Source organism: Lactuca virosa, chromosome 5 (assembly GCF_052849685.1).
Source record: "Lactuca virosa cultivar CGN04683 chromosome 5, Lactuca_virosa_CGN04683_v6, whole genome shotgun sequence".
NCBI classification, from domain to species: Eukaryota; Viridiplantae; Streptophyta; class Magnoliopsida; order Asterales; family Asteraceae; genus Lactuca; species Lactuca virosa.
Genome location: NC_136430.1, coordinates 126,081,737 through 126,099,771, shown reverse-complemented (window position 1 = coordinate 126,099,771; position 18,035 = coordinate 126,081,737).

Below are 18,035 nucleotides of genomic sequence, written 5' to 3'. Positions count from 1 at the left end.
AAGCCATTCCATTGCGGCGGCAAACATGATTTCTTAACCTTCGTCACTGTGGTAAGAACATCAGTGTAGCCCATCTCGTAGAGCATTATAAATAGTGGGGTTGTGGTTATGAAATCCTGAGAGATAACAGAGGCATCGACGGCAAGCTGTAACAGGGAACATAATCGTCCTTTCGAAATTGATGCCTTGCGCGAGAAGATTTGAAAGTAGATCATCTCCTTGTTCTTGTCATAGGTTGCAGTAGAATAAACTTCAGATAGAAGAGACATTGGGACAGATTCCACTTGTGTGAGTGCGATAACCAGTGGAGAGTATTTACGGCATTCAACAACTTGGAGCATGTACGAATCATACAGAAACGGGTTCAGTTGAATGATCATGTTCTAATTGGGTTTGATCACGAGCAATGAGGACGAAGCAGTTTGATATTGAACAGATGAGGAATCTGCCATTGTTGAGATAAGGAAAAAGATGAATAGTTGCAGATCGCCTGGTGAATTGAGAGAATTTGAAGAAGGTAAGAAGGTACAATATGTGTGAGAAACCCTTTATATATCGTTGCCAGGAGAGAGAAAGAATCTTCGTGATGATGATACGATCACTGAAACGTCGCCTGAAAAAGCGCGATGTGACAGCTTGGTTTCCCCAGATAGACGTCATCAAGCGTGGGTTTAGGAATCGTTCAAATTCACGCCCCCAAAATCTTATCCACATATCGTCTTTTCAAATTCACCTTCGCTCCAGATGTGATAATAACCACTTTCGCGCCTAAAAGAAACTCCAAACGAGCTATAAGAAACATCGACCAGAATTTTGGAAAATCACAAACTATTTTCGTGCAAGAGTGTGCCAAAAATTAAGAAATAAAGCGAAATGTGTATAGGATGTGAGTGATGTTTGTTAGAAGACATAAAGCAGATGATTTCGGGCAAGAATCTCTTCCTTCAAAGTCAAGAGAGACTTGAAGTGCTTGCGTGGTTTCCCGAAACAATACGATCGAGTGCTTGTAAAGAAACATTGAAAGGCTTCTTTTAAATAATAGGCTAAGGGTGGCTTATCTTCAACCGAACGTCGATTCTTAACATAAGACCGAACATTAGATGAAGTACTTGTGAGACCAATGTAGTCTGTTGAACAAGTAGGTTGGATATAATTTGCTGTGACTAAAGATGTTATATAAATCTCAAAAACAAAACTAAACTAGATCTTTTTGGGAAGAAATGCCTTGGTGTTAGACAATTTCATAAAAGACCACTCAAAAATAAAATGAGATTGTGTTAGGTAACAAGTAAGATCTTGAATATAAAGATTCACCGTCAATTCATTGTTGGTGTTGGATTGTGGGTTTCACTCAGCACGTGGTTTACGTATCTAAGATCATAAACACAGATTTTATGCAACCATAAACCTCAGTGGTAAAAGCTGAGAGTCTCAAGGGTTACAGTGGTGAACCGAAAGTTAATGGAGAATATAAGGAAGATGGTTAAGGAACCGAAAGTACCTCTGCTATATAAACGTGACAAAGCAGAAAACTCTTAACTCATTTGAGAAGAGTAAGGTAGCTCTTGACTTGAGTGGATTTTAACAGTCTGATTGGGAAGAAACGATAGGTATAGATCGAATCATTAAGGCCTAGCTCTTAGTCTTAGAGGCTTCGGTCGACATGCAGCAGCATGCTTCTAGGGACACTTAACTAGTTCATATGAAAAGAATCATACCTGCCTTAGCTCCAAATTATGTTGCACTGAAATACTTGAGATCTAATTAAAAATAACAAGCAAACAAACAAACCACACAAACTAAACAAACTAAACAAAACAAAAAAACTTTTAGAAAAATATTTTTGGAGTTTTGAAATTTTATGAAAAATAATAAAAACAGAAAAATAAAAGAAAAAATATTTTTGGATTTTCGAAGTTTTCTGAAAATAATAAAAACAGAAAAATAAACCAAAAGAAATTAACACAAAATACTCTTAAAAATAATAATAATAATAATAAATGAAAGAGAAAATAGAGTAAGAAATAGACTTTAAAAAATAAACAAAATTTACAGCCGAAACCAAACCTTAAAAGAGTGAAGCGAAATAAGTCAAGCGTTCGGTTCATTTCGGTTCCTTAAAATTCCGGAGCTGAAATAGATCGAGCGTTCGGTTCATTTCGGTTCCCGAAAATTATGGAGCCGAAATAGACCGAGCGTTCGGTTCATTTCGGTTCCCGAAAAATCCGGAACCGAAATAGACCGAGCGTTCGCTCTATTTCGCTTGTCTAATTTTTAGAGAGAGGTTTGAGGATTCGGTACCGACTCTGCTTCCATCATTCCCAAACCGTGTAAAATTTTATTGAAGCTTGCTTCTGGTAAGGATTTAGTAAATATGTCAGCCAGTTGATCAGAGGACCGAACGAAATGTACTTCCACATTCCCATCTTCTACATGGTCCTTGATGAAATGGTATCTAAGTGCAATATGCTTAGTCTTTGAGTGTTGCACTGCATTGTGGCATATTCTTATCGCACTTTCTGAGTCACAATAGAGAGGTATTTTCTTCATGCTTAGCCCATAGTCCCTTAGTTGGCTTTGTATTCATATCACTTGTGAGGTACAGGATGCTGCAACTATGTACTCAGCTTCGGCTGTTGAAAGAGACACACAGGTTTGCTTCTTGGACTGCCAGCTAACAAGTTTACCGTCAAGGAATTGGCATCCACCAGTTGTGCTCTTTCGGTCCAGACCACATCCTCCAAGATCGGCATCAGAAAAGGCTTGAACAAAAAATCCAGATCTAGCAGGGTACCAAAGACCGAGAGAGGAGGTTCGCTTCAGATAACGGAAAATATTTTTCACTACCACCATGTGAGGTTCTCTTGGATTATCTTAAAACCTGGCACAATAACAAACAGAAAACATAATGTCTGGTCTACTAGCCGTTAGATACATAAGAGACCCTATCATTTGACGATAGAGTGTTACGTCAACAGCAGGTTTTTCCAAAGACAGTGTTAACTTTGTGCCAAACGCCATAGGAACCTTCACTTTTGAATCTCCCGTCATACCGAACTTTCCCAGCAAGTTCTTCGTGTAGGCCTCCTGGTTGATAAAAATACCTTCTGGTCCCTGTCTTATATTCAAACCAAGGAAAAAATTAATCGAACCCATTGCGCTCATTTAAAATTTAGTCTCCATCAACTTCCTGAATTCAGCCGTTAAGCTAGGATTCGTGGAGCCGAAGATGATGTCATCGACAGAAATCTGAACTATCATTAGATGTTCGCCTTCTTTCTTTCGGAAGAAGGTTGGGTCAACCGAACCTTGCTTGAATTTCGACATTTTAAGAAAGCGAGTCAAAGTTTCATACCAGGCCCTTGGTGCTTGCTTCAGACCATATACAACTTTATCCAACACATAGTAGTGATCAGGGTATTTCTCGTTCACGAACCCAGGTGGTTGCTCAACATACACCGTTTCTTCTAGTTCTCCATTTAAGAAAGCACATTTCACGTCCATTTGGAAAACTTCGAAGTTTTTATGAGCAGCATATGCCAGAAAAGATTCTAACTGATTCCAACCTTGCTACAGGAGAAAAGGTTTCCTCATAGTCTATCCCTTCTTCTTGGCAATATCCCTTCACCACCACCAACAGGAGAAAAGGTTTCCTCATACGAGATGCTTTGATAAAACTTTATCAAAATCATACACCTTTCCTTAGATAGCATGCATGTGTGTCTAAACAATTTCAGAACTATGAAAAGGGATGCCGTAATCATAGTCTCAATTGTTTAGACCTTTTGCCATCTGCTTCAAATCTACTTGGTGGAAGTGTTTCCTCACCATCATTTTCATGAATCGGAGAGAAACCTTATGACCCTTAGATTTTATGGTGTATATGTTCTAATCCATGTGAATCGTCAAAACCATAGTCACAAGACAAGGATAATGACAAATCCAAACTCATATGGACTGAACTTATGCAATCTTAACTTCTTGCCACCTGGCAGTACAGGGCCTGCCATTGCTTCCAAGTTGTTATGCAACCAATTGAGAACTTTCAGAACTCCTATGCAAAGCCAACTTTAACTGGAATGGGCACAGAATATGTCAACACGATAGGTTATAAACCTCAAGTCGTGTGCTAGTGAAGAACCTCAGGTTTTATTCTTGATTAGTTCTTGAAATTCTTTTTAGGATCTTTAAGACTCCCACTGTCCTCTTGACATATAAGACTATCTTGCCAAATATTCAAGAGATAGTGCGGATTCTTTATCAAGACAAACACTTCACACAATTGGCCTTAGTTGGTCTTTGTTTTATCCAAAACATCACAACTTACCAATTTCAAATGTACAAGAGTAGGACACTTTTACTCTTACATTTGACAAGTGTTTTAAACCTTTCTTTAAGATATGTCACTCAAGTTACAATCTTGGAGTATGACTCTAAGAATTGTTTTGGAACGAAGTATGACTCATCTTCCTGATCTAACCATTTCAACAATTCATGACTCCTCTTCTTAGTCATAAGAATGCACTAAGATGACCTTTAGAGGACTAATAGTGATATGATTTCTAAATCATTAAGATGATCACAAACATGATACTAAAGTACTCTCCCATCTTTTCAGATTTGAGAAACTTTTATCTTTCTGCCTAATTTGATTCTTCCCATTCGTTCTGCCATACATTGAGACTTTTCCAATGTTTCAGAATTATACTTAAACTTGTAAGTATAACCATATTTACTAAACTTTAGTAAATCAAATAGTCTTAACGAGCTTTGTGGTGGACATGACCAGTGCACAAGAATGTGTACTCGATCCCTTTAGTCCTTCACTTGACTCACACATCCATGTGAACAAGTAATTAGTCTTGATTTTCCAATGCTTGAAAGTTCTCATTCATCATACTATTCAACTTGCATGATTCCAAGTTTCGGTCCAATTGAAACTTGGGCGATGAGGAACTTTCCTAATTTGGTAAATTTAGACACTACCACAAATGAAAGAATCAAATCCATTTTCCAATATTGCTGTCAGTAGAATCATATAAGCAACAATTTTCCACAAATGCCATTGTAAGGATACTTCAAATAAACAAAATTAAACAATTTTCTTTTATTTTAAAACTTTGCGGAAAAACTTATCCTTGCAATCCACATGGAAAATTGTTGTTATCTATTCCTTAGCAATATATCATAACTTCTTAAGCAACTGCTCAAAATTCTGATGCGATCGAAATCCACCGTCGCGATCAGAATCAGCATATACTTCCTTTAAGATTTCTCCACTTTTCTTTGATTCTTAAAACATCAACATGTGACCCAGTCACATCATGTAACAAGAATCTCAGAATAGAAATTTAACAGAGTTAGATAGTGGACTTTACCTGAAGTAGATTTAATCTTCTTGACTTGATCAACCTTATGATCTTTCAGGTAAATAGGCTGCTTCGCAATCAATGCCCCTTCCTTTGTCAAGAGAAACATAGGGACTCTTTGGGAATGGTACATGGGACTATCGCAGACTTAGCCTTTCTCTTTACCATTTGGTCAACCTAGTTGACTATGGTCAATCCCTTTCCTTGGGAAGAGAAGGCTTTTCTAGATATCCAATGTTACCATTGTTAATGTCCATGGTAGCTTGGGAAGTTGATATACTAATCAAATTTGCTCTCCCAGTGCTCCAAATTATTGTTGATTCAGCAACACCAAGCAAATAGATAAGATCATTAAGGGTCATGTCATAGTCTGTTTCATAGTAGTCCCAAAGGAATTCACTATGTGACTTAGAAAGTGATTGAACCACCAACTTTCTCAAGAGTTTGACACCCAACTCTCCCGGCTTGTCAATATGTGACTTCATCTCCAAGATGCGATCACACATAGACCTTGCTTGCCAATAGGGCTTGAGTGACCTTGAACTTGTGGGTTAGGGAGAATAATTGGAGGAGGTGGAGGAAGTGAAGTTCCAAGAGATTTTGGAGGATCATAGATGTCTGAACCAGACATCTTTTTGGGAGATATTCAAGATAGTTGATCTAAAGTCCTTAATATAACACCCAATATGAAATATTAAGGCTAGGACCCAACAAACTATTTTATAACTTGGAAGAGGGATGTCGTAATCCAAGCTATAAAATATTTGAAGGTAGGTGAATGACGATTCACCAATTTCCACCATGAAAAATGAAATAATTTAATTAGGTTTTTACTTGGATTTGAAACTCCTAGATCTTTTGAGATTCATTGAACTTTTCAATGGCATGTTTCAATCTCGAGTGTGCCCTTCAGGTTTTGTGACTGGGATGCCGAGGATCACAAAACAAGGTGTGAAGTAACCATGCAAATATACTTGGTACCCTTAATATTTACCCCTCAATCGATGTGCCGGTTAACCACACGAGCTCCACCGATACTATGATAAATATTAAGTTACCCTTTGTCTACTTTGTTAAATCCAGGTTAGTGTGCCGGTTAACCACACACGCTCCACTAACGGTTTAAAGAAAGTGCAAAGTGTAATTTCATGGATTAACACCAAATTCACATTTTCCTAAGTAACTAAGATTGGGTATTATTAAGAGTTTAGTTACTTAGTATTTATCATTAATACTTTTAATGAAGGGAGAATTATAGTCCTTGTCCTACCCGTTCGGCTAACGACCCTCCACCGGTCAAGGAAGCGGTGGGTGAGAGTGGACACCGATTAAACTACCATTTTATAGGCAGTAACCTTATACCCCCCTTATAGACCGGCTTCGTGAATGAGGCCTACTAATGGTAAGACGACTTTACTCTTATACATATATATAAATATTATTAACTTATAATATTATAAAGTATAAGGGTTGAATTTTAACTTTTAAAATTCTAAGGGATTAACTTGGAATTAAAGTATTCATAAGTGAAAACTTTACAAATTCCAAAACTTGAGGGCAAGTTTTTGAAACTATTCAAAACTTTTCATTTCATAACTTATGAGTTTAATGGTTCATTAAAATGAAGACTCTTCATTTTTATGTAACCTCTTATTCTTTAATAACACTTTTCAAGAAGTGACTCTTAAACATCCATAACTTAAGGACAAGTTATGGAGTCATAATACTATTTAATGAAAAAGACTCTTCATTTTTTTTATGTAACCTATGGCACTTTTATGAGTTTTAAGATTCATAAATGTGACCTTTTATGTAACTTGAGGACAAGTTACAAAAACACATTTTATGAACTACCTCAAGATTAATTAGGATTGAAAACAACTAAAACACAATTTTTTTTCCATTAATCTAAACTAACTCATAAATCAAGGAAACATAAAACTTTTGGTAATCCATAACTTATGGAGTTAAATGCTTGTTTTATGATGAAACTTTTCATGTTCCATAACTTAAGAATAAGTTAATGAATTCTTTAAAACATTAACACCAAATTTTGTAACTCCATAAAAACTTTGAATCAATTTTTTTTTAAAACCTTTTCATATCCATAACTTATGGAGGTTTCAAAACACTTAAGATCACAACTTTAAAAAAAAAACTTTTGAGCTCCAAAATTTTATGACAAAATTTGTAACTCCTTAAAACATTTAGATCAAACTTTTAAAACTAATAAAATAATCATATCATTTTATCTTTTACTAAATTTGACCTAATTCAACTCATATAGCAAATGATTCAAATTTTACAAATAATTAGTTTTTCACAAAACAAGTAATTATCTTAAAATTTGACAAACTTCATGTTTTTTTTTTCTTTTTTTTTCAACTTTGAAAATCAAACATTTGCATGAATATAAAAGAAAACAACCCATGGCTCTGATACCACTGTTGGGTTTTGAGCATTCTAACACTCCTATGGTGTACATGCAAACCTATAAACCTTGGATCTATGTTTTCTCTATTATACATGCAAATATTAACTATTCCAAGGTTTCATCCTAACTAGCATATTATGAAGCACCTATACTACAAATTTCTAGTTAGATGACATACCTTTTGATGTAGCTTGATGTCTTCAAGCATTAAGAGCTTAGCCCCAATAGTTTGGAAGCCTCAAATGGAATCACAAATCACCAAAACACCTTGGAAAACCTTTAGAGAATATGGATACTTGGCTCACACTTATGAAATCGGTTATTGCCCTCTTTAGTATATCCACACTAGCCACTATCCTAATTTCATGAACCATAAGACCCTTTATATAGTGTGGAGGATTAGGGTTAAACCCTAATACCCATGACCTTTCATTTCCTAGGATCCATGGGTTAAAGCTCCATGGACTATCCATGAAGACTTAGCCCAACCTAAATGAACTTGGCCCACTACACATATATATCTAAAAGTCCATATTTAATTAGTTCCTTTTGATCACTTAATTAATTATAAATTAATTCTTGATCAATACTAATTAAATAATATGATTATATATTAATATATTAGAACTTATAATATATTTATATAAATCATAAATATACTATTCTCAAAAGACTATCCATATAAATTGTGCCGGTGAAGTGCAACCCAAATGGACCATGCTGGGTCGGGTCAAGTACATACCAAATATAGTTATGGACTTAGACATTAATCCAACAGTAACTACATATTCATGAGATGATACCCCAACCCTTACTAGGCACGTATGGAGGGAGTAATCCCCGAATCATTACTGTCTATGGGATGTAGGAGATGATCCTTAGGAAAAGTTCTTAGGAACGAACATATAAGGAAATGCGATGTAAAGAGATGAGTGGTAAATATGATATAGGAGATGACCCTTAAGATAGTTCTTTATGGAATATTAAATGAAGAAAATGGGGATGGGTAATCGGGTTAATTGTTTGACATGTATTATGTGAAGAAACAAATTAACTATATTATTGTGGGTTGAAAACCCTATGTACTCACCAGGTTTCCCAACCTGACCCACTCAGTTTAATTGTATCATAGGTGTCGATATAAGGCTACACTACACTGAGAGATTAAGGAGATGTAAATCACTAGTGATAATGAATGTAAGTTCTGTTTATGTTTATGTTTCTGTATTGATGATGACATCCCAAATGTTTTAAAATGAATAAAAATACTTTTCTTTGGAAATGCTTTGATAACGTATTTATCATGTTTTATTGGGAACAAATTCCGCAACATTTTTATTAAAAGAGGTACTCTGATTTTTATAAAGCATAAACAAAATCGGTCTTTTCTGGCCGTAAAAATAGGGATGTCACAGTTGGTATCAGAGCATTAGTTTAAGCGAACTAGGAATATGGATTTAATTCTAGACTTAAACTTAGAATGCTAAGCAATGATTGTGAGGAGTGTGTCTAATAAAATTTAGGTAATACACCTAAATAGACACAAGCACTAGCTAACTTAGGGAAAATGCCTAACATGCTTTTATGTGCTAAATGATTTATGATGCTAAATGTCTAATCGGATCTATGGTCTCTTGCCGACCAGATCTGGAAATTTTATGTGCTCAGGTTTCTAAACGTTTAATTACGATATTAGAACTGACATGTAACTTTTTGGAGTAATAAGGAGGAATACGCGTCTAAATCTTCCTCTATCTATATTCTCGTCTCGATACACCGAACGCCTGCGTTGGTGTATAGAATGTCATGATAAGGACTCATAGCAGACTGAGCAAATGGAGGAAATGAGAAGGCTTACGATAGTGAATGATACCTATCGGAAGATATCGTAAGAGTGATATCTTGCATTTAGAATGCGTCTAATAAATAATACGTCTAGTACGGGAGAAGTACACTTTTGATTAGCAGAAAGAAAGATTTTTTTGGTATAATCCATGAAGTTATTCCATCGTCTGACGTTTCCATCACCAACCGAGTTGAAGCAAAATTGTTGTTGAAGATATGCATGGAAGAAGTCCTAGTAGAGTCTAGGGAAATATTAATGATTATTTGGACACATTCGTATGTGTTAAATTGTTTTGTGCTTTAAGAGATAAGAACTTGGGGAACTGCGAGACAATACTTGGGACAAGTATGAGTTGGTGTGAATGGTAGTAGAGGCCTATACTACCGGAAGCACAGGACTCGCACTTGGATCAGGGAAAGTCACAAGGTTAACAAGTAACTAGTAATTGATTTCGTTTTATTCAAGTATGTCGTTACCATCGTTTCGGTAATGACTAAGAAGATGATTGTTATTCCGACCCTAGTGGTCATATCAAATTGAGTCCGACTACGCTGAGTATGTTATGTGGTTCAGAGAATCAAGTTCGATGTAGCATCTGACTTAAGACGGAAGATTGAAATAAATATCGATCAGTAGAGGTATCACGAAAAGTTGCTTGTAGTTATAAATGCTACATTTGAAGATGAGATTAGAACATGAACGAAAGTATAGTCTGTTCTGGAAGACTCTAAGAGACCTGAGTCTAAGCGTTGCAACATGCGATGATAGGTCATTAGAATATGACACATCATTCCATTGTAGTAATAAAATAACTTATCTTAAGTTCGTATCCCGTGAGGATCGAGATTGTGACTTGAAGGTCATAATTTGGAGTCTAACGTGAGATAGGGAGCAAGTGCAAGATCGAGCACCGCCTACAGTCAAGGAGTCTAAAAGTTAGATACTCATTCGAAGGAACAAAAAAAAAGTTACGATTATTACCTAGGATGAAGAGATAACATATGGAGTCATTATACTGCCATGTTTCGTTGATGATTCCGGGACGTAATCATCCTAAGGGGGAGATAATTGTAACGCCCGCAGATCTGGGCTAGTCAATATAGAGACAATGAGCATCAAAAATGAGTTTTTGATGGAAGATTATTTAGAAGGAATAATCTTAACCAAGTGGTAGTATATGTTACAAGGGTTCCGTACATATAAAGAACGCCAAAATCCGAGTTATAACGAAGAAGTTATGGCCCGTCGAAGTTTTACGGCAAAACCGGCACGGCACCGAGAGACGTAAATAGTGATTTTACGATAGAGGACTTTTTAGCCTTAGTGATCTAAACAAAAGTTGTAGTATACATTAAACCGAGAACATACAAAAAAAGAACGCCCAAATCTGACTTCGTATGAGGAAGTTATGAATTTTCTAAGATTTGGCATAGCAGTGCACAGCCCGAAACTCGAATTATTTAGTTCGAGCGGTTTTTTGCCTATGTGACCTAAATGAAAGTTGAAGATCTCATTAATAGGAGCTCAACGGTAAAAAGACAGACGAAAACTGAGTCCGTATAAAGGAGTTACGAATTTTTCGCGGTCATTTAACAGTATAATCTCCTCGTACTGTTAAATTTAAGATCGCTCGAGAATTAGCCGACGGAGTCAAAATTAAAGTTGTAGATCTTATTTTTACCTACGCGTGGATATAAATAACGTCCAAAACGGAGCTCGTATGCGAAAGTTATGAATTTTTGAAAATCGGCTGATTTCCACCCTGTGTGCGATGCCACGTGTCAGCACCAGGCGAAACCTTGGAGCCTACGCAACACCACGACGTGGTGAGAGGCACCACGACGTGTTGACGCCCCAGGCAGCCTATAAATAGAGTTCTCGGGTGAAGCTCATTCCTCACACCTTCAATCCCATCTTTCTCTCTCTAGAACCTCTCTCTAACCCACCAAACCCCCCAAAAAGCCTAGGGAACCCCCTAGCACGAGGCAGAAGCCCCGGAGTGCCCGAGGGCTCCGAAAAGAAGAGCCTTCGGCTTAGAAACTCTGCTTCGGCGGAGCCCGGTTTTGAGAAAAACCCGCTGTAAGTGAGCTACGCCTACCCTATCTTTAGTAAAGCTTATGTTTCAGTATAGTAATGTTATTAGGATCTTATAATAATTATTTGGGCTATTATTATGAGTTATATAAGAGTGTTGCTTAATGCTTATAGAATAGTAATAATAGATAGACTATTAATTAGTCGCGGTTAACGTTAGACTAAACCCTAGTGGTATTGATACTAGGTTTTGTCAAGGGAAAATTGTTTTGAGATAACGAAGTGCTGTCCGAGTACCGAGTCACCACCTTATCAGGTGAGTGCATAGTTACTTTCATCTTACACATATATATGAAGTATTTTATATAAATTACGTGCTATGTGTGCGTATTATTTGAATACTTGCTGTCTATGCTGGATGAATGATTTTATACATGTTTTAAATGATTTAAACTGTATATTTATTTTATATCTACAAATATTTTGGGATAAAACATGGGTAGATGAAATAGTTGGTGTGTGATGAAATAAAATGATGAGAGATAGGTGATGATAATTAGGTGAGGATAGATAGGTGATGATGAATCGGTGATGCGGGATGAAGGATACTATAACCTTTTCCGGCAATTTGGAGATGTAGTCATCTACCAGAGTATAGATGGCGACCACAGACTATTATAAACAACCCCGTGGAAACACCAGCAGGCTCATAACCTGTAGGTGATGATTTACGAGTTCAGGCGATGTTGTAACTACGTATTCATATGATGATACTCTAACCCTTACTATAAATTACGAGTTCACGCGATGTTGTAACTACGTATTCATGTGATGATACTCTAACCCTTACTATGAATTACGAGTTCAGGCGATGTTGTAACTACGTATTCATGCGATGATACCCCAACCCTTACTAGGCACGTATGGAGGGAGTAATCCCCGAATCATTGTTGTCTATGGGATGTAGGAGATGATCCTTAGGAAAAGCTCTTAGGAACAAACATATAAGGAAATGTGATGTAAAGAGATGAGTGGTAAATACGATATAGGAGATGACCCTTAAGATAGTTCTTTAGGGAATATTAAATGAAGAAAATGGGGATGGGTAATCGGGTTAATTGTTTGACATGTATTATGTGAAGAAACAAATTAACTATATTATTGTGGGTTGAAAACCCTATGTACTCACCAGGTTTCCCAACCTGACCCACTCAGTTTAATTGTATCACAGATGTCGATATAAGGATACACTACACTTAGAGATTAAGGAGATGTAAATCACTAGTGATAATGAATGTAATTTCTGTTTATGCTTATGTTTCTATATTGACGATGACATCCCAAATGTTTTAAAATGAATAAAAATACTTTTCTTCGGAAATGCTTTGATAACGTATTTATCATGTTTTACTGGGAACAAATTCCGCAACATTTTTATTAAAAGAGGTACTCTGATTTTTATAAAGCATAAACAAAATTGGTCTTTTCTGGCCGTGAAAATGGGGATGTCACAGCGTACCTCGCCTCGCATTGACCACCATCGAGGTGGTTGACTTAGTACGCGGGGCGTACCCTCGCATGCCTTAAAATCCTTATAAGTGCTTAATGGATTAAGCACTTAAGCTCAAACTTCAGATCCATGACTCAAAGTACTCCCAAATCATAAAAGTCTCAAACTTTAACACTTTAGACGTCCAAAAAAGGCTTAATACATGGTCTTAACCCATTAAGACCTCCTATTAGCAACATGAAGCCAAACCAGCCAAAAGGACTCCATTTTTATAACTTAGAACCCTTCCTAGGTGTCACACCCCCAAACCAAGGATGGAAGAAACGTCCGGGGGTGGAGGACTTCATGTATAGTATCACAACAACGAGTATAATAGTGCTCAAAGTAAATACAACCATCATAAATATAATTGAAAAAGTTATACAATAGAATGTGTTTACATGTTTCCAATCAATTACACTTATGATGACAAAAATGAAATGTTTGACGATTTAACGTCTCATCCTCAAAAGCGGTTGATTTCCTGTTTCACTGAATTCCTGAGAATACAAGTAGTTTGAAAAAGCGTCAACAGTTAAGTTGGTGAGTTCATAAGAGTTTTATTTGAGAAAGAAGCCGTTTTCCTTGTAAAAAAGCGATAGATTATGATTTCAGAAAATTCAATATTTTCTTTATTAAACGTGAAATGAACTCTCCTATGTTATGCAATAATGTACCCTAGAAAGACCTGTAAATTCCTTCTATAATCACCCAGTGTATATATAAGTTATATAAAATTTAAGTTAAATAAACTGTCGAATATAATAGGTCTGCCCTAGGTCCACAACCAAACAAGGAACAGGAAGTAAGGCGGGCCCACCAATTCTAAGTTGATTGTGACTAGATTCTTATATAACTCTAGCATATACACTTAGCAATTATAGCTGAAGTCTAACAATTCTGGATGAAATGTAGTTTTGATAGAAATATGTTTCCAAAGAAAATCCAATATTTTCCTTATAAAAGTCATGTAGTCTTAAATGTCAAGACAGAGAATATGTGTGTGTTTTGTACTTATAATGTTCATAATGGTAATGTGTTTCCAAAGATAATCCAATATTTTCCTTATAAAAAGTCATGTAGTCTTAAATGTCAAGACAGAGAATATATGTGTGTGTTTTGTACTTATAATGTTCATAATGGTAATGTGTTTCCAAAGAAAATCCAATATTTTCCTTATAAAAAGTCATGTAGTCTTAAACGTCAAGACCGAGAATATACAAGTATTTTTCCATACTTAAAGTAATTCATGCAAGTTTAAATCGGCATAAACTCGTTTAATTTAGAAGTAAAACCCCTTTTCATTTTAGAATTTTTCCTGTAAACTTGAAAGATTGTTAACTCCCTATGTGAGTCGCTATAACCATACTATAACATAGATGCCTGTTGCGACGTTCTTCAGACGTCGGAATCGAAATGACATTTGTCACCCCAGACCTGCCGGTCTAACTGTAGCTAACAGTTTAGGTGCGGGATTGTCAATCCCAATATATATCTATACACAATTATCACGCTCTCCCTACAAGAGACTCTGATTATAACTAATTCAGGATTTTCTGTGGTACCCCGAAGGAGAATGTCTCACAACTTACGTTAACTAGTTTACATATAGTTTTGAGTATAAAACCTCTTCCGTGGAGGAAGTGAAATCACCTTTTATGAAAATACATTTTTGATATAAATCCATAAACTATTACTATTATAGTTTATCAAGTAGTATATGAAAAAACCATTTGTTTTGAGAGTAAAACCTTTTCCATGTAGTATGCTTTTATCGAAAATTCATAAACTATACTTAATGTAGTTTATTATATGTGTTCGAAATGAATGGAGGAAAAACCTTAACATGAATGACTAATTTCTGTTTATGATGATAAACTAACAAGAATGCATCCAAACATTGAGAAACTTATCGTTATGCACTTTGCTCAACATACTACAAAGTGTTGTTAATATGGTAAACTATGTAACTAGTTTTTATCCTTTCTGTACTGTTTTGAAATCATCATAGAAAAATCATACGAGGTCGAAAACTAACTCCATAAACTCTGAGAGCTTAGAAAATGTGTCTAGTTTATTCATAATTTTTATTATGATTTTTAGAAGTCTCTAACTTATGTGAAAGTGTTCATAATCACAGACTGGTCCGAATTCGTTTTTGAAATGGTAGGCAGTTTTGTAAAAATCACCATAAATCATAGAAAAATCATATGGAGATGTGCAAGTAGTCATTTTAAAGGTATAAACCTGAACTACTTGAATATTAAACAGTTTTGAAAGATATTAAGTTTAAGTTGGGTAAAACAGTTCGTGAACAGGTCACAACTTTTCTGTTGTAAGCTGTCAAGTTAAGTTTTGAATATGTTTTGGTGTTTTAACTTGTATTCCCCCCCCCCCCTAAAAACTGAAGAAAACTAGAAAATGTAGGGGTATGAACTCACCTTGAGTGATTTCTTGAAGAGTGGAAGGTTGAAGATGATGAGTTTCAAGTCTAGATCACTTGATGAACACACGAAGTTTTGGATGATCCTAAGAACGATTTTTGGTGTTAAGATATGAGTCGATGATCCAAGAGTGTTATGAAAACAAGTAATAGCACTCGAGTTAGGAGGAAATACTTACCAATAAGTGAATAAATGACTCAAGAACATGTCACACCCCAAAACCGAAACGGCGGAAACGTTCGGGGGTGGAGGACGTCATGTTTAGTATCACAAGATATGCATTATAGTAAGCAAGTAATGAACAACCATTTCATTTGAAAGAAAGTGTTTACAAAGTGTGTGTTCACAAAACATAGAATTCGTAAGCAAATAACAAAACAAGACTTGAAGCTATTATGCTCCATCTTCTGAATTCCCAACACGAGTACATGTCTATTAGTCTCCTGAGAATACAAGTTATTTGAAAGAGTTGATCAGCAATTAAGCTGGTGAGTTCATAAGATTTTAATGATGTAAGTAAGTTGTATAATGTAGTTGAAAATGTAGTTGAAAATGTAGTAAGTTGTAGTAAGTTGTAAAATGTTGTAAGTTGTAAGTTCTGTTTAGAAAAGTTCGCCTGTTCCTCTAGAAAATCCTATATTTCCTACTTTGATGAAAGATAAGTAAAAATGACTCTACAATCCTTTCTATGAGTACTAAATGGATACAAGTTATATAAGACTCAGAGTAAACAAACAATCGATTGTGCGCATCTGCCCTAAGCTCACAACCAAACAAGGAACAGAAATTAAGGCGGATAGCACACATCCCATTGGTTGTTAGATCTTTGTTGTATATAACCCTGGTGTATTCACTTGTTACTCATGGAGTTAATTGTAATGGTCCCTTTATATTTAATGAAAAGATTCTTTAAGAAAACCCTTATTTCTTATAATAATATGGTAACCACAGTAATCACTTTTATAATAACTTAGTTTATACTGGATATATATGATCTAATATCGGATAGAAAGTTAATTGGGTGAATCTGCCCTAAGCCCACAACCAAACAAGGAACAGGAAGTAAGGCGGAAAACACACATCCAACTACCTATTGGGTATTAGTTATATATAACCATGATGTATAAACTAAAGTATTATAGAGTTAATCACCTAAGGTCCTTTAAGTTTATACTGGTTTAATAAAATGGATTAAACCCTTTACTGGGAAGTTTCAAGTTTTGTATACCAAAGTTTCTGATTTGGAAAGTATGTTTTGTACTAGAAAACTGTGCATTGACTCTGTGTTCTATGACTTGACCCATACCTGGTACCCTTATGATGACTTAATGTATACAGAGCATATATATATATATCTAGAATCGAATAGAAAATAGATTGGGTGAATTCGTTCCAAGCCCACAACCAATCAAGGAACAGGAAATGAAGCGGAGAGCACACATCCTATTACCTGTCGGATCCTATTGGTATATATATATCCTTTGATGTGTACATTAAGGAATCATAAGGTTAGCATTATGGTCCTTTCTATTAAACGTAGCCTTCTACCAAGGCATCTACTGTTATGTGCTAGACTCGACTGTTATGTTTGTCGTTTGTAAAAATGTAAGTTTTCCCCAGTTTATAACTATCTTAACTCGAAAATAGTTTGCATTTGACTTTCAAGTGGTACTGTCACTTTATGAAAGTAATGGGAAATGTAAGTACACAGTTGTCGTTTATAATGACATGCGGATGTACTGATGACCTAAAACATGTTTGTTTTATTATGGTCATAATGTGAAGGCTAGTACCCCTACTAAACGCTCTCCATGTCTAGAGAATAAGGGAACCAAACGCGACCTCTGCAAATTCTTGCAAGCCGTGTAATTCACATTCAAGTTATATGATCATGTATACCCAATATAACTATCACCTTTTGTTTAAAACAATGAGTTAGTGATTCATTGGTATAATTAGATCTTGTATGTTCTCAGGCTATAGCAACCTAGTTTGTTTGTTCTGTATGGTATTGTTTATTTCTCAATATAGTATCTCTCTCTGTATGTTATTGTTTCTTTGTATGCTTCATTGAACTAGAAGTAATGAATAGCATCCTCCTAAACTATACATATTATAGTTTACTAAAGTTTTACTTGAACTGTTATTGAAAAGACTCGTTTATCTACTAAGTTATGCTTGTACTTTAAAAATGGAGTTTTGTATAACTATAAAGTAACATAACTTTAAAAGAGTTTTTGAAATGTTTTGACAACTTATAAATGACATAAGTAACATTTTTGAAAGATGTTTATAACAAAGAGTTACACAATTATCATTGTGTTCAACTTGTATTCCCCCCCCCCCCTTAAAAGCATTT